The sequence below is a fragment of the Taudactylus pleione genome, unplaced genomic scaffold (genome assembly GCF_031769625.1).
Source record: "Taudactylus pleione unplaced genomic scaffold, aTauple2 ptg000123l, whole genome shotgun sequence".
Classification (NCBI taxonomy): domain Eukaryota; kingdom Metazoa; phylum Chordata; class Amphibia; order Anura; family Myobatrachidae; genus Taudactylus; species Taudactylus pleione.
Window position 1 is genome coordinate 1,177,427 of NW_028284525.1, and position 25,616 is coordinate 1,203,042.

General features: G+C 46.2%; 1 protein-coding gene across 1 annotated transcript in view; it reads right to left on the reverse strand.

Moving 5' to 3' along the window:
- NHLH2 (nescient helix-loop-helix 2) overlaps positions 1-25,317 on the reverse strand; it is a 180,750-nt gene extending 155,433 nt beyond the window's left edge. The window contains exon 1 of the mRNA XM_088472448.1: positions 25,260-25,317. The gene's annotated coding sequence lies outside the window, so the exon portion shown is untranslated. The remainder of the gene's footprint in view (positions 1-25,259) is intronic.
- Positions 25,318-25,616: the final 299 nt, after the last annotated feature.

Sequence of the window (25,616 nt, forward strand, 5' to 3'; positions counted from 1 at the left end):
TACACACACCACACGCTGATCTCTGCTACACACACCACACGCTGATCACTGCTACACACACCACACGCTGATCACTGCTACACACACCACACGCTGATCACTGCTACACACACCACACGCTGATCACTGCTACACACACCACACGCTGATCACTGCTACACAGACCACACTGATCACTGCTACACACACCACACGCTGATCACTGCAAAAAAAAAATAGTCAAAAAAAAAATTCACTTACCTGACTCCAAGGACCGGTGGTTGGACCTCTGGTGATGACTCCCCTCCAGTCGCTGGTCATCCATGCTGCACTGTGGCCCGGTCATCAGGTGATTGGGTCCCAGTGCAGTATGGGATATCAGCTGACCGGAGGCATGGAAGACATCACCGGAGCACCGATGAACGCAGGTAAGTGCTATTAAGGGAGGGGGTGTCCGCGATCGTGGGGGGGTGGGGCTTAGCACCAGGGGGTAGCAGCAGTGGCTGGTCGGCGCATGCGCGGGGCACTAGTCACGGTATTTTTTTGCGAAAATATCTTGACTAGAGTGCGGAGGGGATTTGCAGGGACAGAGCTTTCTCGCAAGCTCTGTCCCCGGGAGGGATTTGTAGTAAATCCCTGTGATATTGCCTGAATTCACAATGCGAATTCAGTAGATAATATCTCACTACAATCTGCACTGAATATGAATATGCAGATTGTAGTAAATAGAGCCCTTGGTGGTGATTTCTGCAGGTGCCATCGTTGCAGACTGTCCAGCATCAGACAGAATCAAGTGCAGACAGTGCAAAGACCACGGGCACAGTAACACTTAGCACTGAGAACTGGACAATTGTCCATCCCCTATGGCCTGTAGCTGACATGAAAAATGCTGATACACCTGCTGCCTATAACATGAATGGTCTGCAAGTCGCCACAGAGGCAGCACTGATGGTGCCAGGATAAAGTATGCAATTAGCTGCCAAGCCATGTAACCCTTCAAGCTTCATTCCAGCCAGCTCACATCGGGAGGATTGTTTGTATCCATGGCGGACGTTACAGAGAAGTGCCAGGTTTACCAGTAGCTGAAAATGTGGACTATAAGGCCTAACACTGTAAAAGGCCATTGTTTTCCTCCAGCAGATGGAGGGAGAGTGCTGTATTGTAAAGCTATAAAACACCATTATTCAGGAATGAAGTTATCTCAACCAGAGTGATACAAGATAAGAGACTCTCCCGATCACTGTCTTACACCGATACAGAAGAGATCCCGATCACTGTCTTACACCAATACAAAACAGATCCCGATCACTGTCTTACACTGATACATAACTGATCCCGATCGCTGTATTACACTGATACATAACTGATCCCGATCACTGTCTTACACCGATACATAACTGATCCCGATCACTGTCTTACACCGATACATTACTGATCCCGATCACTGTCTTACACTGATACATAACTGATCCCGATAACTGTCTTACACCGATACAGAAGAGATCCCGATCACTGTCTTACACCGATACATAACAGATCCTGATCACTGTCTTACACCGATACATAACAGATCCCGATCACTGTCTTACACCGATACATAACTGATCCCGATCACTGTCTTACACCGATACATAACTGATCCCGATCACTGTCTTACACCGATACATAACTGATCCCGATCACTGTCTTACACCGATACAGAAGAGATCCCGATCACTGTCTTACACCGATACAGAAGAGATCCCGATCACTGTCTTACACGGATACATAACTGATCCCGATCACTATCTTACACCGATACATAACTGATCCCGATCACGGTCTTACACCGATACATAACAGATCCCGATCACTGTCTTACACGGATACATAACTGATCCCGATCACTGTCTTACACCGATACATAACTGATCCCGATCACTGTCTTACACCGATACATAACTGATCCCGATCACTGTCTTACACCGATACATAACTGATCCCGATCACTGTCTTACACAGATACATAACTGATCCCGATCACTGTCTTACACCGATACATTACTGATCCCGATCACTGTCTTACACCGATACATAACTGATCCCGATCACTGTCTCACACCGATACATAACTTATCCCGATCACTGTCTTAGGGCCTGATTCAGAGCCGGACACTATTTGCGCTCGCTCGTTCAGAAAAAAGGGTGGCTATTCAAATGAACCGTTCGCTCTTTGCTGTCTGTTCACGCCTCTAGGTCTGGACGAGCGAACAAAACTTGCGGTGGTTTTTTGGAAACTACGCCCCCTGGCCGCTCGCATCCTACATCATGTCCGCTATTTATTAGATTAATCGAGTACATCGACCAGCGTATGAACTGCTCGCTATTCTTGTGGTTGGTTTTTCCTACAGCAATCTTGCGAGCAGTTCTGACTATAAAATAACCCAGTGACGTGGTCAATGACGCTGCTGTATTAATTATGAACACCCATAAAACGCCCGTTTTGACCTTTAAGCACGCCTGCGTTCAGATCTCCACTCCCCATTTTCAAGCACCTTCCCCTGTTACCACCCACATACGCCTCCTCCTGTCACTGAAAATAGCAGGCATTCGCTATTTAGCAAACAAACGATTTTCGGCCGCACTGACTGGTTCGCGCATGCGTATTACGATCCGTACGCAGACGCAGTTGTGCAAACATCGCTTGGAGCGAACGAGCGGCCGCTTACGAGCGGCTCTGAATCAGGCCCTGATCCCGATCACTGTCTTACACTGATACATAACTGATCCCGATCACTGTCTTACACTGATACATTACTGATCCCGATCACTGTCTTACACTGATACATAACTGATCCCGATCACGGTACTACACCGATACATAACTGAGGGCCTGATTTAGAGCCGGACGCTATTTGCGCTCACTCGTCCAGAAAAAGGGGCTGGCTATTTAAATTGACCGTTCGCTCTTTGCGGTCTGTTGACGCCTCTGTATCTGAATGAGCGAACAAAACATGCTGTCTTTTTTTGTAAAAAACGCCCCCTGTCCGCTCGCATCCTACGTCATCTCCGCTATTTATTTGATTAATCGAGTACATCGAAAGGCGACTGAACTGCTACATAACTGATCCCGATCACTGTCTTACACTGATACCTAACTGATCCCGATCACTGTCTTACATAGATACCTAACTGATCCCGATCACTGTCTTACACTGATACATAACTGATCCCGATCACTGTCTTACACTGATACATAACTGATCCCGATCACTGTCTTACACTGATACATAACTGATCCCGATCACTGTCTTACACGGATACATAACTGATCCCGATCACTGTCTTACACCGATACATAACTGATCCCGATCACTGTCTTACTCCTATACATAACTGATCCCGATCACTGTCTTACACTGATACATAACTGATCCCGATCACTGTCTTACACCGATACATAACTGATCCCGATCACTGTATTACACCGACACATAACTGATCCCGATCACTGTCTTACACCGATACATAACTGATCCCGATCACTGTCTTACACGGATACATAACTGATCCCGATCACTGTCTTACAACGATACATAACTGATCCTGATCACTGTATTACACCGATACATAACTGATCCTGATCACTGTATTACACCGATACATAACTGATCCTGATCACTGTATTACTCTGATACATAACTGATCCCGATCACTGTCTTAGGGCCTGATTCAGAGCCGGATGCTATTTGCGCTCGCTCGTTCAGAAAAAAGGGGTGGCTATTCATAATCGAGTACATCGACCAGCGTATGAACTGCTCGCTATTCTTGTGGTTGGTTTTTCCTACCGCAATCTTGCGAGCAGTTCTGACTATAAAATAACCCAGTGACGTGGTCAATGACGCTGCTGTATTAATTATGAACACCCATAAAACGCCCGTTTTGACCTTTAAGCACGCCTGCGTTCGGATCTCCACTCCCCGTTTTCAAGCACCTTCCCCTGTTACCACCCACATACGCCTCCTCCTGTCACTCAAAATAGCAGGCATTCGCTATTTAGCGAACAAACGATTTTCGACCGCACTGACTGGTTCACGCATGCATATTACGATCCGTACGCAGGCGCAGTTGTGCAAACATCGCTCGGAGCGAACGAGCGGCCGCTTACGAGTGGCTCTGAATCAGGCCCTGATCCCGATCACTGTCTTACACTGATACATTACTGATCCCGATCACTGTCTTACACCGACACATAACTGATCCCGATCACGGTATTACACAGATACATAACTGATCCCGATCACGGTATTACACCGATACATAACTGAGGGCCTGATTCAGAGCCGGACGCTATTTGCGCTCACTCGTCCAGAAAAAGGGGCTGGCTATTTAAATTGACCGTTCGCTCTTTGCGGTCTGTTGACGCCTCTGTATCTGAACGAGCGAACAAAACATGCGGGCTTTTTTTGTAAAAAACGCCCCCTGGCCGCTCGCATCATACGTCATCTCCGCTATTTATTTGATTAATCGAGTACATCGAAAGGCGACTGAACTGCTCGCAGTGCTTGTGGTTGGATTTTCCTACCGCAATCATGCGAGTAGTTCAGGCTAAGAAACAACCAAGTGACGTGGTCGATGACGCTGCTTTGTTAATTATGCACACCCTTAAAACGCCGGTTTTGACCGTTTGGCATTCCTGCGTTCGGATCACCACTCCCCGTTTTCAAGCACCTTCCCCTGTTACCACCCACAAACACCTCATCCTGTCACTCAAATTAGGAGGCATTCGCTATTTTGCGAGAACATGAATTTCGACCGCACTGACTGGTTCGAGCATGCGTATTACGAGCCATACGCATGTGCAGTTGTGCGAAGATCGCTTGGAGCGAACGTGCGGCCGCTTGCGAGCGGTTCTGAATCAGGCCCTGATCCCGATCACTGTCTTACACTGACACATAACTGATCCCGATCACTGTCTTACACTGATACATAACTGATCCCGATCACTGTCTTACTCCTATACATAACTGATCCCGATCACTGTCTTACACTGATACATAACTGATCCCGATCACTGTCTTACTCCTATACATAACTGATCCCGATCACTGTCTTACACCGATACATAACTGATCCCGATGACAGTCTTACACCGATACATAACTGATCCCGATGACTGTCTTACACCGATACATAACTGATCCCGATGACTGTCTTACACCGATACATAACTGATCCCGATCCCTATCTTACTCTGATACATAACTGATCCCGATCACTGTCTTACTCTGATACACAACTGATCCCGATCAATGTCTTACACTGATGCATAACTGATCCCGATCACTGTCTTACACCGATAAATAACTGATCCAAATCACTCTCTTACTCTGATACATAACTGATCCCGATCACTCTCTTACACCGATACATAACTGATCCCGATCACTGTCTTACACCGATACATAATTGATCCCGATCACTGTATTACACTGATACATAACTAATCCCGATCACTGTCTCACACCGATACATAACTGATCCCGATCACTGTCTTACACCAATAAATAACTGATCCCGATCACTGTCTTACACTGATACATAATTGATCCCGATCACTGTCTTAGGGCCTGATTCAGAGCCGGACACTATTTGCGCTCGCTCGTTCAGAAAAAAGGGGTGGCTATTCAAATGAACCGTTCGCTCTTTGCGGTCTGTTCACGCCTCTAGGTCTGAACAAGCGAACAAAACTGGCGGTCGTTTTTTGGAAACTACGCCCCCTGGCCGCTCGCATCCTACGTCATGTCAGCTATTTATTAGATTAATCGAGTACATCGACCAGCGTATGAACTGCTCGCTATTCTTGTGGTTGGTTTTTCCTACCGCAATCTTGCGACCAGTTCTTACTATAAAATAACCCAGTGACGTGGTCAATGATGCTGCTGTATTAATTATGCACACCCATAAAACGCCCGTTTTGACATTTAAGCACGCCTGCGTTCGGATCTCCACTCCCCGTTTTCAAAGACCTTCCCCTGTTACCACCCACATACGCCTCCTCCTGTCACTCAAAATAGCAGGCATTCACTATTTAGCGAATAAACGATTATCGGCTGCACTGACTGGTTCGTGCATGCGTATTACGATCCGTACGCATGCACAGTTGTGCAAACATCGCTCAGAACGAACGAGCAGCCACTTACGAGCGGCTCTGAATAAGGCCCTTACACCGATACATAACTGATCCCGATCACTGTCTTACACCGATACATAACTGATCCCGATCACTGTCTTACACCGATTCATAACTGATCCCGATCACTGTCTTACACTGATACATAACTGATCCCGATCACTGTCTTACTCTGATACAGAACTGATCCCGATCACTGTCTTACACCGATACATAACTGATCCCGATCACTGTCTTACACCGATACATAACTGATCCCGATCACTGTCTTACACAGATACATAACTGATCCCGATCACTGTCTTACACCGATACATAACTGATCCCGATCACTGTCTTACACCGATACATAACTGATCCCGATCACTGTCTTAAACCGATACATAACTGATCCCGATCACTGTCTTACACCGATACATAACTGATCCCGATCACTGTATTACACTGATACATAACTAATCCCGATCACTGTCTTACACTGATACATTTGTGATCCTGATCACTGTATGACACTGATACATTACTGATCCAGATCACTGTTTTACACCGATACATTACTGATCCCGATCACTGTCTTACACCGATACATAACTGATCCCGATCACTGTCTTACTCCGATACATAACTGATCCCGATCACTGTCTTACACTGATACATAATTGATCCCGATCACTGTATTACACGATACATAATTGATCCCGATCACTGTCTTACACTGATACATAACTGATCCCGATCACTGTCTTACACCGATATATAACTTATCCCGATCACTGTATTACACCGATACATAATTGATCCCGATCACTGTCTTACACCGATACATAACTGATCCCGACCACTGTCTTACACCGATACATAACTGATCCCGATCACTGTCTTACACTGATACATAATTGATCCCGATCACTGTCTTAGGGCCTGATTCAGAGCCGGACGCTATTTGCGCTCGCTCGTTCAGAAAAAAGGGGTGGTTATTCAAATGAACCGTTCGCTCTTTGCGGTCTGTTCACGCCTATAGGTCTGAACGAGCGAACAAAACTTGCGGTGGTTTTTTGGAAACTACGCCCCCTGGCCGCTCGCATCCTACGTCATGTCCGCTATTTATTAGATTAATCGAGTACATCGACCAGCGTATGAACTGCTCGCTATTCTTGTGTTGGTTTTTCCTACTGCAATCTTGCGAGCAGTTCTGACTATAAAATAGCCCAGTGACGTGGTCAATGACGCTGCTGTATTAATTATGAACACCCATAAAACGCCCGTTTTGACCTTTAAGCACACCTGTGTTCGGATCTCCACTCCCCGTTTTCAAGCACCTTCCCCTGTTACCACCCACATACGCCTCCTCCTGTCACTCAAAATAGCAGGCATTCGCTATTTAGCGAACAAACGATTTTCGGCCGCACTGATTGGTTCGCACATGCGTATTACGATCCGTACGCAGGCGCAGTTGTGCAAACATCGCTCAGGGCGAACGAGCGGCCGCTTACTAGCGGCTCTGAATCAGGCCCTGATCCCGATCACTGTCTTACACTTATACATAACTGATCCCGATCACTGTCTTACACTGATACATAACTGATCCCGATCACGGTATTACACCGATACATAACTGAGGGCCTGATTCAGAGCCGGACGCTATTTGCGCTCACTCGTCCAGAAAAAGGGTCTGGCTATTTAAATTGACCGTTCGCTCTTTGCGGTCTGTTGACGCCTCTGTATCTGAACGAGCGAACAAAGCATGCGGTCTTTTTTTGTAAAAAACGCCCCCTGGCCGCTCGCATCCTACGTCATCTCCGCTATTTATTTGATTAATCGAGTACATCGAAAGGCGACTGAACTGCTCGCAGTGCTTGTGGTTGGATTTTCCTACCGCAATCATGCGAGCAGTTCAGGCTAAGAAACAACCAAGTGACGTGGCCGATGACGCTGCTTTGTTAATTATGCACACCCTTAAAACGCCGGTTTTGACCGTTTGGCATGCCTGCGTTCGGATCACCACTCCCCGTTTTCAAGCACCTTCCCCTGTTACCACCCACAAACACCTCATCCTGTCACTCAAATTAGCAGGCATTCGCTATTTTGCGAGAACATGAATTTCGACCGCACTGACTGGTTCGCGCATGCTTATTACGAGCCATACGCTTGCGCAGTTGTGCGAAGATCGCTTGGAGCGAACGTGCGGCCGCTTGCGAGCGGGTCTGAATCAGGCCCTGATCCCGATCACTGTATTACACCGATACATAACTGATCCCGATCACTGTCTTACACCGATACATAACTGATCCCGATCACTGTCTTACACCGATACATAACTGATCCCGATCACTGTCTTACACCGATACATAACTGATCCCGATCACTGTCTTACACCGATACATAATTGATCCCGATAACGGTCTTACACCGACACATAACTGATCCCGATCACTGTCTTACACCGATACATAACTGATCCCGATCACTGTCTTACACTGATACATAACTGATCCCGATCACTGTCTTAGGGCCTGATTCAGAGCCGGACACTATTTGCGCTCGCTCGTTCAGAAAAAAAAGGGTGGCTATTCAAATGAACCGTTCGCTGTTTGCGGTCTGTTCACGCCTCTAGGTCTGAACGAGCGAACAAAACTTGCTGTCGTTTTTTGGAAACTACGCCCCCTGGCCACTCGCATCCTACGTCATGTCAGCTATTTATTAGATTAATCAAGTACATCGACCAGCATATTAACTGCTTGCTATTCTTGTGGTTGTTTTTTCCTACCGCAATCTTGCGACCAGTTCTGACTATAAAATAACCCAGTGACGTGGTCAATGACGCTGCTGTATTAATTATGCACACCCATAAAACACCCGTTTTGACCATTAAGCACGCCTGCGTTCGGATCTCCACTCCCTGTTTTCAAGGACCTTCCCCTGTTACCACCCACATACGCCTCCTCCTGTCACTCAAAAAATAAGGCATTCACTATTTAGCGAACAAACGATTTTCGGCTGCACTGACTGGTTCACGCATGCGCATTACGATCCGTACGCATGCGCAGTTGTGCAAACATCGCTCAGAACGAACGAGCGGCCACTTACGAACGGCTCTGAATCAGGCCCTTACACCGATACATAACTGATCCCGATCACTGTCTTACACCGATACATAACTGATCCTGAACACTGTCTTACACGATACATAACTGATCCTGATCACTGTCTTACTCTGATACATAACTGATCCCGATCACTGTCTTACACTGATACATAACTGATCCCGATCACTGTCTTACACGATACATAACTGATCCCGATCACTGTCTTACTCTGATACATAACTGATCCCGATCACTGTCTTACACTGATACATAACTGATCCCGATCACTGTCTTACACTGATACATAACTGATCCCGATCACTGTCTTACTCTGATACATAACTGATCCCGATCACTGTTTTACACCGATTCATAACTGATCCTGATCACTGTATTACACCGATACATAACTGATCCTGATCACTGTATTACTCTGATACATAACTGATCCCGATCACTGTATTACACCGATACATAACTGATCCTGATCACTGTATTACTCTGATACATAACTGATCCCGATCACTGTCTTAGGGCCTGATTCAGAGCCGGACGCTATTTGCGCTCGCTCGTTCAGAAAAAAGGGGTGGCTATTCAAATGAACCGTTCGCTCTTTGCTGTCTGTTCACGCCTCTAGGTCTGAACGAGCGAACAAAACTTGCGGTGGTTTTTTGGAAACTACGCCCCCTGGCCGCTCGCATCCTACGTCATGTCCGCTATTTATTAGATTAATCGAGTACATCGACCAGCGTATGAACTGCTCGCTATTCTTGTGGTTGGTTTATCCTACCGCAATCTTGCGAGCAGTTCTGACTATAAAATAACCCAGTGACGTGGTCAATGACGCTGCTGTATTAATTATGAACACCCATAAAACGCCCGTTTTGACCTTTAAGCACGCCTGCGTTCGGATCTCCACTCCCCGTTTTCAAGCACCTTCCCCTGTTATCACCCACATACGCCTCCTCCTGTCACTCAAAATAGCAGGCATTCGCTATTTAGCGAACAAACGATTTTCGGCCGCACTGACTGGTTCGCGCATGCGTATTACGATCCGTACGCAGGCGCAGTTGAGCAAACATCGCTCGGAGCGAACGAGCGGCCGCTTATGAGCGGATCTGAATCAGGCCCTTACACCGATACATAACTGATCCCGATCACTGTCTTACACGATACATAACTGATCCCGATCACTGTCTTACTCTGATACATAACTGATCCCGATCACTGTCTTACACTGATACATAACTGATCCCGATCACTGTCTTACACTGATACATAACTGATCCAGATCACTGTCTTACACTGATACATAACTGATCCCGATCACTGTCTTACACGGATACATAACTGATCTCACTGTCTTACACGGATACATAACTGATCCCGATCACTGTCTTACACGGATACATAACTGATCCCGATCACTGTCTTACACTGATACATAACTGATCCCGATCACTGTCTTACTCTGATACATAACTGATCCCGATCACTGTCTTACACTGATACATAACTGATCCCGATCACTGTCTTACTCTGATACATAATTGATCCCGATCACTGTCTTACTCTGATACATAACTGATCCCGATCACTGTATTACACGGATACATAACTGATCCCGATCACTGTCTTACACCGATACATAACTGATCCTGATCACTGTCTTACACCGATACATAACTGATCCTGATCACTGTCTTACACCGATACATAACTGATCCCGATCACTGTCTTACACCGATACATAACTGATCCCGCTCACTGTATTACACCGATACATAACTGATCCCGATCACTGTATTACACGGATACATAACTGATCCCGATCACTGTCTTACACTGATACATAACTCATCCCGATCACTGTCTTACTCTGATACATAATTGATCCCGATCACTGTCTTACTCTGATACATAACTGATCCCGATCACTGTATTACACGGATACATAACTGATCCCGATCACTGTCTTACACCGATACATAACTGATCCCGATCACTGTCTTACACCGATACATAACTGATCCCGATCACTGTCTTACACCGATACATAACTGATCCCGATCACTGTCTTACACCGATACATAACTGATCCCGATCACTGTATTACACGGATACATAACTGATCCCGATCACTGTATTACACGGATACATAACTGATCCCGATCACTGTCTTACACCGATACATTACTGATCCCGATCACTGTCTTACACCGATACATAACTGATCCCGATCACTGTATTACACCGATACATAACTGATCCCGATCACTGTCTTACACCGATACATTACTGATCCCGATCACTGTATTACACCGATACATAACTGATCCCGATCACTTTATTACACCGATACATAACTGATCCCGATCACTGTCTTACACCGATACATAACTGATCCCGATCACTGTCTTACACCGATACATAACTGATCCCGATCACTGTCTTACTCTGATACATAACTGATCCCGATCACTGTATTACTCTGATACATAACTGATCCCGATCACTGTCTTACTCTGATACATAACTGATCCCGATCACTGTCTTACACCGATACATAACTGATCCCGATCACTGTATTACACCGATACATAACTGATCCCGATCACTGTCTTACACCGATACATAACTGATCCCGATCACTGTCTTACACCGATACATAACTGATCCCGATCACTGTCTTACACTGATTCATAATTGATCCCGATCACTGTCTTAGGGCCTGATTCAGAGCCAGACGCTATTTGCGCTCGCTCGTTCAGAAAAAAGGGGTGGTTATTCAAATGAACCGTTCGCTCTTTGCGGTCTGTTCACGCCTCTAGGTCTGAAAGAGCAAACAAAACTTGCGGTCGTTTTTTGGGAAACTACGTCCCCTGGCCGCTCGCATCCTAAGTCATGTCCGCTATTTATTAGATTAATCGAGTATATCGACCAGCGTATGAACTGCTCGCTATTCTTGTGGTTAGTTTTTCCTACCGCAATCTTGCGAGCAGTTCTGACTATAAAATAACCCAGTGACGTGGTCAATGACGCTGCTGTATTAATTATGCACACCCATAAAACGACGTTTCGACCTTTAAGCACGCCTGCGTTCGGATCTCCACTCCCCGTTTTCAAGCGCCTTCCCCTGTTACCACCCACATACGCCTCCTCCTGTCACTCAAAATAGCAGGCATTCGCTATTTAGCGAACAAACGATTTTCGGGCGCACTGACTGGTTCGCGCATGCGTATTACGATCCGTACGCAGGCGCAGTTGTGCAAACATCGCTCGGAGCGAACGAGCGGCTGCTTACGAGCGGCTCTGAATCAGGCCCTGATCCCGATCACTGTCTTACACTGATACATAACTGATCCCGATCACTGTCTTACACTGATACATAACTGATCCCGATCACGGTATTACACCGATACATAACTGAGGGCCTGATTCAGAGCCGGACGCTATTTGCGCTCACTCGTCCAGAAAAAGGGGCTGGCTATTTAAATTGACCGTTCGCTCTTTGCGGTCTGTTGACGCCTCTGTATCTGAACGAGCGAACAAAACATGCTGTCTTTTTTTGTAAAAAACGCCCCCTGGCCGCTCGCATCCTACGTCATCTCCGCTATTTATTTGATTAATCGAGTACATCGAAAGGCGACTGAACTGCTCGCAGTGCTTGTGGTTGGATTTTCCTACCGCAATCATGCGAGCAGTTCAGGCTAAGAAACAACCAAGTGACGTGGCCGATGACGCTGCTTTGTTAATTATGCACACCCTTAAAACGCCGGTTTTGACCGTTTGGCATGCCTGCGTTCGGATCACCACTCCCCGTTTTCAAGCACCTTCCCCTGTTACCACCCACAAACACCTCATCCTGTCACTCAAATTAGGAGGCATTCGCTATTTTGTGAGAACATGAATTTCGACCGCACTGACTGGTTCGCGCATGCGTATTACGAGCCATACACTTGCGCAGTTGTGCGAAGATCGCTTGGAGCGAACGTGCGGCCGCTTGCGAGCGGTTCTGAATCAGGCCCTGATCCCGATCACTGTCTTACACTGACACATAACTAATCCCAATCACTGTATTACACCGATACATAACTGATCCCGATCACTGTCTTACACCGATACATAACTGATCCCGATCACTGTCTTACACCGATACATAACTGATCCCGATCACTGTCTTACACCGATACATAACTGATCCCGATCACTGTCTTACACCGATACATAATTGATCCCGATAACGGTCTTACACCGACACATAACTGATCCCGATCACTGTCTTACACCGATACATAACTGATCCCGATCACTGTCTTAGGGCCTGATTCAGAGCCGGACACTATTTGCGCTCGCTCGTTCAGAAAAAAAAGGGTGGCTATTCAAATGAACCGTTCGCTGTTTGCGGTCTGTTCACGCCTCTAGGTCTGAACGAGCGAACAAAACTTGCTGTCGTTTTTTGGAAACTACGCCCCCTGGCCGCTCGCATCCTACGTCATGTCAGCTATTTATTAGATTAATCAAGTACATCGACCAGCATATTAACTGCTCGCTATTCTTGTGGTTGGTTTTTCCTACCGCAATCTTGCGACCAGTTCTGACTATAAAATAACCCAGTGACGTGGTCAATGACGCTGCTGTATTAATTATGCACACCCATGAAATGCCCGTTTTGACCATTAAGCACGCCTGCGTTCGGATCTCCTCTCCCCGTTTTCAAGGACCTTCCCCTGTTACCACCCACATACGCCTCCTCCTGTCACTCAAAAAATAAGGCATTCACTATTTAGCGAACAAACGATTTTCGGCTGCACTGACTGGTTCACGCATGCGCATTACGATCCGTACGCATGCGCAGTTGTGCAAACATCGCTCAGAACGAACGAGCGGCCACTTACAAACGGCTCTGAATCAGGCCCTTACACCGATACATTACTGATCCCGATCACTGTCTTACACCGATACATAACTGATCCCGCTCACTGTCTTACACCGATACATAACTGACTCCGATCACTGTATTACACCGATACATAACTGATCCCGATCACTGTCTTACACCGATACATTACTGATTCCGATCACTGTATTACACCGATACATAACTGATCCCGATCACTTTATTACACCGATACATAACTGATCCCGATCACTGTCTTACACCGATACATAACTGATCCCGATCACTGTCTTACACTGATACATAACTGATCCCGATCACTGTCTTACACCGACACATAAGTGATCCCGATCACTGTCTTACACTGATACATAACTGATCCCGATCACGGTATTACACCGATACATAACTGAGGGCCTGATTCAGAGCGGGACGCTATTTGCACTCACTCGTCCAGAAAAAGGGGCTGGCTATTTAAATTGACCGTTCGCTCTTTGCGTTCTGTTGACGCCTCTGTATCTGAACGAGCGAACAAAACATGCTGTCTATTTTTGTAAAAAACGCCCCCTGGCCGCTCGCATCCTACGTCATCTCCGCTATTTATTTGATTAATCGAGTACATCGAAAGGCGACTGAACTGCTCGCAGTGCTTGTGGTTGGATTTTCCTACCGCAATCATGCGAGCAGTTCAGGCTAAGAAACAACCAAGTGACGTGGCCGATGACGCTGCTTTGTTAATTATGCACACCCTTAAAACGCCGGTTTTGACCGTTTGGCATGCCTGCGTTCGGATCACCACTCCCCGTTTTCAAGCACCTTCCCCTGTTACCACCCACAAACACCTCATCCTGTCACTCAAATTAGCAGGCATTCGCTATTTTGCGAGAACATGAATTTCGACCGCACTGACTGGTTCGCGCATGCGTATTACGAGCCATACGCTTGCGCAGTTGTGCGAAGATCGCTTGGAGCGAACGTGCGGCCGCTTGCGAGCGGTTCTGAATCAGGCCCTGATCCCGATCACTGTCTTACACTGACACATAACTGATCCCGATCACTGTATTACACCGATACATAACTGATCCCGATCACTGTCTTACACCGATACATAACTGATCCCGATCACTGTCTTACACAGATACATAATTGATCCCGATAACGGTCTTACACCGACACATAACTGATCCCGATCACTGTCTTACACCGATACATAACTGATCCCGATCACTGTCTTACACCGATACATAATTGATCCCGATCACTGTCTTAGGGCCTGATTCAGAGCCGGACACTATTTGCGCTCGCTCGTTCAGAAAAAAAGGGGTGGCTATTCAAATGAACCGTTCGCTGTTTGCGGTCTGTTCACGCCTCTAGGTCTGAACGAGCGAACAAAACTTGCTGTCGTTTTTTGGAAACTACGCCCCCTGGCCGCTCGCATCCTACGTCATGTCAGCTATTTATTAGATTAATCGAGTACATCGACCAGCGTATGAACTGCTCGCTATTCTTGTGGTTGGTTTTTCCTACCGCAATCTTGCGACCAGTTCTGACTATAAAATAACCCAGTGACGTGGTCAATGACGCTGCTGTATTAATTATGCACACCCATAAAACGCCCGTTTTGACCTTTAAGCACGCCTGCGTTCGGATCTCCACTCCCCGTTTTCAAGGACCTTCCCCTGTTACCACCCACATACGCCTCCTCCTGTCACTCAAAAAAGAAGTCATTCACTATTTAGCGAACAAACGATTTTCGGCTGCACTGACTGGTTCACGCATGCGCATTACGATCCGTACGCATGCGCAGTTGTGCAAACACCGCTCAGAACGAACGAGCGGCCACTTACGAGCGGCTCTGAATCAGGCCCTTACACCGATACATAACTGATCCCGATCACTGTCTTACACCGATACATAACTGATCCCGATCACTGTCTTACACGATACATAACTGATCCTGATCACTGTCTTACTCTGATACATAACTGATCCCGATCACTGTCTTACACTGATACATAACTGATCCTGATCACTGTCTTACACTGATACATAACTGATCCCGATCACTGTCTTACACTGATGCATAACTGATCCCGATCACTGTCTTACACTGATACATAACTGATCCCGATCACTGTCTTACACCGATACATAACTGATCCCGATCACTGTCTTACACCGATACATAACTGATCCCGATCACTGTCTAACACCGATACATAACTGATCCCGATCACGGTATTACACCGATACATAACTGATCCCGATCACGGTATTACACCAATACATAACTGAGGGCCTGATTCAGAGCCGGAAGCTATTTGCACTCACTCGTCCAGAAAAAGGGGCTGGCTATTTAAATTGACCGTTCGCTCTTTGCGGTCTGTTGACGCCTCTGTATCTGAACGAGCGAACAAAACATGCGGTCTTTTTTTGTAAAAAACGCCCCCTGGCCGCTTGCATCCTACGTTATCTCCGCTCTTTATTTGATTAATCGAGTACATCGAAAGGCGACTGAACTGCTCGCAGTGCTTGTGGTTGGATTTTCCTACCGCAATCATGCGAACAGTTCAGGCTAAAAGACAACCAAGTGACGTGGTCGATGATGCTGCTTTGTTAATTATGCACACCCTTAAAATGCCCGTTTTGACCGTTTGGCACGCCTGCATTCGGATCACCACTCCCCGTTTTCAAGCACCTTCCCCTGTTACCACCCACAAATGCCTCATTCTGTCACTCAAATTAGCAGGCATTTGCTATTTTCCGAGCACATGAATTTCGACCACACTGACTGGTTCGCGCATGCGTATTACGAGCCGTACGCATGCGCAGTTGTGCGAACATCGCTCGGAGCGAACGAGCGGCCGCTTACGAGCGGCTCTGAATCAGGCCCTGATCCCAATCACTGTCTTACACCAATATATAACTGATCCCGATCACTGTCTTACTCCGATACATAACTGATCCCGATCACTGTCTTACTCCGATACATAACTGATCCCGATCACTGTCTTACACCGATACATAACTGATCCCGATCACTGTCTTACAACGATACATAACTGATCCCGATCACTGTCTTACACCGATACATAATTGATCCCGATCACTGTCTTACACTGATACATAACTGATCCAGATCACTGTCTTACTCCGATACATAACTGATCCCGATCACTGTCTTACTCCGATACATAACTGATCCCGATCACTGTCTTACTCCGATACATAACTGATCCCGATCACTGTCTTACACCGATACATAACTGATCCCGATCACTGTCTTACACCGATACATAACTGATCCCGATCACTGTCTTACACCGATACATAATTGATCCCGATCACTGTCTTACACCGATACATAACTGATCCCGATCACTGTCTTACACCGATACATAACTGATCCCGATCACTGTCTTACACCGATACATAATTGATCCCGATCACTGTCTTACACCGACACATAACTGATCCCGATCACTGTCTTACACCGATACATAACTGATCCCGATCACTGTCTTACACTGATACATAATTGATCCCGATCACTGTCTTAGGGCCTGATTCAGAGCCGGACACTATTTGCGCTCGCTCGTTCAGAAAAAAGGGGTGGCTATTCAAATGAACCATTCGCTCTTTGCGGTCTGTTCACGCCTCTAGGACTGAACGGGCGAACAAAACTTGCGGTCGTTTTTTGGAAACTACGCCCCCTGGCCGCTCGCATCCTACGTCATGTCCGCTATTTATTAGATTAATCGAGTACATCGACCAGCATATGAACTGCTCGCTATTCTTGTGGTTGGTTTTTCCTACTGCGAGCAGTTCTGACTATAAAATAACCCAGTGACGTGGTCAATGACGCTGCTGTATTAATTATGCACACCCATAAAACGCCCGTTTTGACCTTTAAGCATGCCTGCGTTCGGATCTCCTCTCCCCGTTTTCAAGGACCTTCCCCTGTTACCACCCACATACGCCTCCTCCTGTCACTCAAAAAATAAGGCATTCACTATTTAGCGAACAAACGATTTTCGGCTGCACTGACTGGTTCACGCATGCGCATTACGATCCGTACGCATGCGCAGTTGTGCAAACATCGCTCAGAACGAACGAGCGGCCACTTACAAACGGCTCTGAATCAGGCCCTTACACCGATACATTACTGATCCCGATCACTGTCTTACACCGATACATAACTGATCCCGCTCACTGTCTTACACCGATACATAACTGACTCCGATCACTGTATTACACCGATACATAACTGATCCCGATCACTGTCTTACACCGATACATTACTGATTCCGATCACTGTATTACACCGATACATAACTGATCCCGATCACTTTATTACACCGATACATAACTGATCCCGATCACTGTCTTACACCGATACATAACTGATCCCGATCACTGTCTTACACTGATACATAACTGATCCCGATCACTGTCTTACACCGACACATAAGTGATCCCGATCACTGTCTTACACTGATACATAACTGATCCCGATCACGGTATTACACCGATACATAACTGAGGGCCTGATTCAGAGCGGGACGCTATTTGCACTCACTCGTCCAGAAAAAGGGGCTGGCTATTTAAATTGACCGTTCGCTCTTTGCGTTCTGTTGACGCCTCTGTATCTGAACGAGCGAACAAAACATGCTGTCTATTTTTGTAAAAAACGCCCCCTGGCCGCTCGCATCCTACGTCATCTCCGCTATTTATTTGATTAATCGAGTACATCGAAAGGCGACTGAACTGCTCGCAGTGCTTGTGGTTGGATTTTCCTACCGCAATCATGCGAGCAGTTCAGGCTAAGAAACAACCAAGTGACGTGGCCGATGACGCTGCTTTGTTAATTATGCACACCCTTAAAACGCCGGTTTTGACCGTTTGGCATGCCTGCGTTCGGATCACCACTCCCCGTTTTCAAGCACCTTCCCCTGTTACCACCCACAAACACCTCATCCTGTCACTCAAATTAGCAGGCATTCGCTATTTTGCGAGAACATGAATTTCGACCGCACTGACTGGTTCGCGCATGCGTATTACGAGCCATACGCTTGCGCAGTTGTGCGAAGATCGCTTGGAGCGAACGTGCGGCCGCTTGCGAGCGGTTCTGAATCAGGCCCTGATCCCGATCACTGTCTTACACTGACACATAACTGATCCCGATCACTGTATTACACCGATACATAACTGATCCCGATCACTGTCTTACACCGATACATAACTGATCCCGATCACTGTCTTACACAGATACATAATTGATCCCGATAACGGTCTTACACCGACACATAACTGATCCCGATCACTGTCTTACACCGATACATAACTGATCCCGATCACTGTCTTACACCGATACATAATTGATCCCGATCACTGTCTTAGGGCCTGATTCAGAGCCGGACACTATTTGCGCTCGCTCGTTCAGAAAAAAAGGGGTGGCTATTCAAATGAACCGTTCGCTGTTTGCGGTCTGTTCACGCCTCTAGGTCTGAACGAGCGAACAAAACTTGCTGTCGTTTTTTGGAAACTACGCCCCCTGGCCGCTCGCATCCTACGTCATGTCAGCTATTTATTAGATTAATCGAGTACATCGACCAGCGTATGAACTGCTCGCTATTCTTGTGGTTGGTTTTTCCTACCGCAATCTTGCGACCAGTTCTGACTATAAAATAACCCAGTGACGTGGTCAATGACGCTGCTGTATTAATTATGCACACCCATAAAACGCCCGTTTTGACCTTTAAGCACGCCTGCGTTCGGATCTCCACTCCCCGTTTTCAAGGACCTTCCCCTGTTACCACCCACATACGCCTCCTCCTGTCACTCAAAAAAGAAGTCATTCACTATTTAGCGAACAAACGATTTTCGGCTGCACTGACTGGTTCACGCATGCGCATTACGATCCGTACGCATGCGCAGTTGTGCAAACACCGCTCAGAACGAACGAGCGGCCACTTACGAGCGGCTCTGAATCAGGCCCTTACACCGATACATAACTGATCCCGATCACTGTCTTACACCGATACATAACTGATCCCGATCACTGTCTTACACGATACATAACTGATCCTGATCACTGTCTTACTCTGATACATAACTGATCCCGATCACTGTCTTACACTGATACATAACTGATCCTGATCACTGTCTTACACTGATACATAACTGATCCCGATCACTGTCTTACACTGATGCATAACTGATCCCGATCACTGTCTTACACTGATACATAACTGATCCCGATCACTGTCTTACACCGATACATAACTGATCCCGATCACTGTCTTACACCGATACATAACTGATCCCGATCACTGTCTAACACCGATACATAACTGATCCCGATCACGGTATTACACCGATACATAACTGATCCCGATCACGGTATTACACCAATACATAACTGAGGGCCTGATTCAGAGCCGGAAGCTATTTGCACTCACTCGTCCAGAAAAAGGGGCTGGCTATTTAAATTGACCGTTCGCTCTTTGCGGTCTGTTGACGCCTCTGTATCTGAACGAGCGAACAAAACATGCGGTCTTTTTTTGTAAAAAACGCCCCCTGGCCGCTTGCATCCTACGTTATCTCCGCTCTTTATTTGATTAATCGAGTACATCGAAAGGCGACTGAACTGCTCGCAGTGCTTGTGGTTGGATTTTCCTACCGCAATCATGCGAACAGTTCAGGCTAAAAGACAACCAAGTGACGTGGTCGATGATGCTGCTTTGTTAATTATGCACACCCTTAAAATGCCCGTTTTGACCGTTTGGCACGCCTGCATTCGGATCACCACTCCCCGTTTTCAAGCACCTTCCCCTGTTACCACCCACAAATGCCTCATTCTGTCACTCAAATTAGCAGGCATTTGCTATTTTCCGAGCACATGAATTTCGACCACACTGACTGGTTCGCGCATGCGTATTACGAGCCGTACGCATGCGCAGTTGTGCGAACATCGCTCGGAGCGAACGAGCGGCCGCTTACGAGCGGCTCTGAATCAGGCCCTGATCCCAATCACTGTCTTACACCAATATATAACTGATCCCGATCACTGTCTTACTCCGATACATAACTGATCCCGATCACTGTCTTACTCCGATACATAACTGATCCCGATCACTGTCTTACACCGATACATAACTGATCCCGATCACTGTCTTACAACGATACATAACTGATCCCGATCACTGTCTTACACCGATACATAATTGATCCCGATCACTGTCTTACACTGATACATAACTGATCCAGATCACTGTCTTACTCCGATACATAACTGATCCCGATCACTGTCTTACTCCGATACATAACTGATCCCGATCACTGTCTTACTCCGATACATAACTGATCCCGATCACTGTCTTACACCGATACATAACTGATCCCGATCACTGTCTTACACCGATACATAACTGATCCCGATCACTGTCTTACACCGATACATAATTGATCCCGATCACTGTCTTACACCGATACATAACTGATCCCGATCACTGTCTTACACCGATACATAACTGATCCCGATCACTGTCTTACACCGATACATAATTGATCCCGATCACTGTCTTACACCGACACATAACTGATCCCGATCACTGTCTTACACCGATACATAACTGATCCCGATCACTGTCTTACACTGATACATAATTGATCCCGATCACTGTCTTAGGGCCTGATTCAGAGCCGGACACTATTTGCGCTCGCTCGTTCAGAAAAAAGGGGTGGCTATTCAAATGAACCATTCGCTCTTTGCGGTCTGTTCACGCCTCTAGGACTGAACGGGCGAACAAAACTTGCGGTCGTTTTTTGGAAACTACGCCCCCTGGCCGCTCGCATCCTACGTCATGTCCGCTATTTATTAGATTAATCGAGTACATCGACCAGCATATGAACTGCTCGCTATTCTTGTGGTTGGTTTTTCCTACTGCGAGCAGTTCTGACTATAAAATAACCCAGTGACGTGGTCAATGACGCTGCTGTATTAATTATGCACACCCATAAAACGCCCGTTTTGACCTTTAAGCATGCCTGCGTTCGTATCTCCACTCCCCGTTTTCAAGGACCTTCCCCTGTTACCACCCACATACGCCTCCTCCTGTCACTCAAAATAGCAGGCATTCACTATTTAGCAAACAAACGATTTTCAGCTGCACTGACTGGTTCGCGCATGCGTATTACGATCCGTACGCATGTGCAGTTGTGCAAACATCGCTCAGAACGAACGAGTGGCCACTTACGAGCGGCTCTGAATCATGCCCTTACACCGATACATAACTGATCCCGATCACTGTCTTACACCGATACATAACTGATCCCGATCACTGTCTTACACTGATACACAACTGATCCCGATCACTGTCTTACATGGATACATAACTGATCCCGATCACTGTCTTACATGGATACATAACTGATCCCGATCACTGTCTTACATGGATACATAACTGATCCCGATCACTGTCTTACACTGATACATAACTGATCCCGATCACTGTATTACACTGATACATAACTGATCCCGATCACTGTCTTACACTGATACATAACTGATCCCGATCACTGTATTACACCGATACATAACTGATCCCGATCACTGTCTTACACCGATACATAACTGATCCCGATCACTGTATTACACCGATACATAACTGATCCCGTTCACTGTCTTACACCGATACATAACTGATCCCGATCACTGTCTTACACCGATACATAACTGATCCCGATCACTGTCTTACACCGATACATAACTGATCCCGATCACTGTCTTACACCGATACATAACTGATCCCGATCACTGTCTTACTCCGATACATTACTGATCCCGATCACTGTCTTACTCCGATACATAACTGATCCCGATCACTGTCTTACACCGATACATAACTGATCCCGATCACTGTCTTACACCGATACATAACTGATCCCGATCACTGTCTTACACCGATACATAACTGATCCCGATCACTGTCTTACACCGATACATAACTGATCCCGATCACTGTCTTACTCTGATACATTACTGATCCCGATCACTGTCTTACACCGATACATGACTGATCCCGATCACTGTCTTACACCGATACATGACTGATCCCGATCACTGTCTTACACCGATACATGACTGATCCCGATCACTGTCTTACACCGATACATGACTGATCCCGATCACTGTATTACACCGATACATAACTGATCCCGATCACTGTCTTACACCGATACATAACTGATCCCGATCACTGTCTTACACCGATACATAACTGATCCCGATCACTGTCTTACACCGATACATAACTGATCCCGATCACTGTCTTACACCGATACATAACTGATCCCGATCACTGTCTTACAGCGATGCATAACTGATCCCGATCACTGTCTTACACCGATGCATAACTGATCCCGATCACTGTATTACACCGATACATAACTGATCCCGATCACTGTCTTACACCGATACATAACTGATCCCGATCACTGTATTACACTGATACATAACTGATCCCGATCACTGTCTTACAGCGATACATAACTGATCCCGATCACTGTCTTACACCGATACATAACTGATCCCGATCACTGTCTTACACTGATACATGATTGATCCCGATCACTGTCTTACACTGATATATACCTGATCCCGATCACTGTCTTACATCGATACATAACTGATCCCGATCACTGTCTTACACCGATACATAACTGATCCCGATCACTGTCTTACTCTGATACATTACTGATCCCTATCACTGTCTTACACTGATACATGATTGATCCCGATCACTGTATTACTCTGATACATAACTGATCCCGATCACTGTCTTACACCGATACATAACTGATCCCGATCACTGTCTTACACCGATACATAACAGATCCCGATCACTGTATTACACTGATACATAACTGATCCCGATCACTGTCTTACACCGATACATAACTGATCCCGATCACTGTCTTACTCTGATACATAACTGATCCCGATCACTGTCTTACTCTGATACATAACTGATCCCGATCACTGTATTACTCTGATACATAACTGATCCCGATCACTGTCTTACACCGATACATAACTGATCCCGATCACTGTCTTACACCGATACATAACTGATCCCGATCACTGTCTTACACCGATACATAACTGATCCCGATCACTGTATTACACTGATACATAACTGATCCTGATCACTGTCTTACACCGATACATAACTGATCCCGATCACTGTCTTACTCTGATACATAACTGATCCCGATCACTGTCTTACTCTGATACATTACTGATCCCGATCACTGTCTTACACTGATACATAACTGATCCCGATCACTGTATTACACCGATACATTACTGATCCCGATCACTGTCTTACACTGATACATAATTGATTTCTTACACTGATTCTGATCACTAACTAGCCCTGACCACTAATTGTGAGCTCAGCAATGAGGTCTGGTTGGATAGACAGAAATAGGGAAATACACATTTAGAATTATCCGACTCAATATTAGATGAAGAATTATGATGGTTTTAACCTCTTCCCAACCGGAGACCAGCGTAACTATCATAGGGGGTGGAAGATCCGTCGGAGCCCTTCCTCTAACTAAACAATATCTATTTAATAGAGGTGTATCTATAAATATATATATATATATATATATATATATATAATGTCATTAATCATATGCTGACATTATAAAAAATAAGTTACAGCATCCATGTGTTATATACATGTATGTGCATGTAATATAACACTTTCCCTATGTCCTTAAATATTTTGACTTTGTAGGATATTGTATTTCCCTATAACCTTCCTGGTCTCATCTGTTGCTGTGAATATAGATAATGTTATATATTACATTATAACCTTCCTGGTCTCATCTGTTGCTGGAATTCTGGATACAATAATAATAATGACATTCCCATGTAACATGTTAGTGTACGGTGTGTACTATGTGCTGGTAATCAGTCTGTCTCCTTCTGTCCGTCTGTTGTGCCCCGTCTGCATGTACAGTATGTCATTAGATTGCACGGTAACCTATCCCTAAGGTGCAGTGATGGGCACAGCTGTTGTAGTCACCTCTGCAGTTCTGTCTCTCTCACCTTTGCTCCAGAGAGAATTTGGCGATCTCAGCGCAGGTCTGGCTGGCGTGGGTCTGGCTGGCGTGGGTCTGGTGTGGAGCAGGTGGTAGGGGTCATCCCCAAATTGTGCACATGGTGGATGAGGCGGACATTCCTCAGTGCCTACTGGAGATGGCAGCCACCTCACCTGGGAGCAGGGCACAGTGACCCGGTGGGTGGTACCCAGGGCAGATCCTCAGTCTGACCTCTTGTTCTGGGCTGGGCGATGACATGAGGATAGGAAGCTGGTGACAGTGAGAGCGAGGAGGGGGAGGGAGGGAGGCAGTGAGGAGATGAGCCTTCGTCCCCTGGGTCCAGCCGATCTCAGATGGAGAGAGA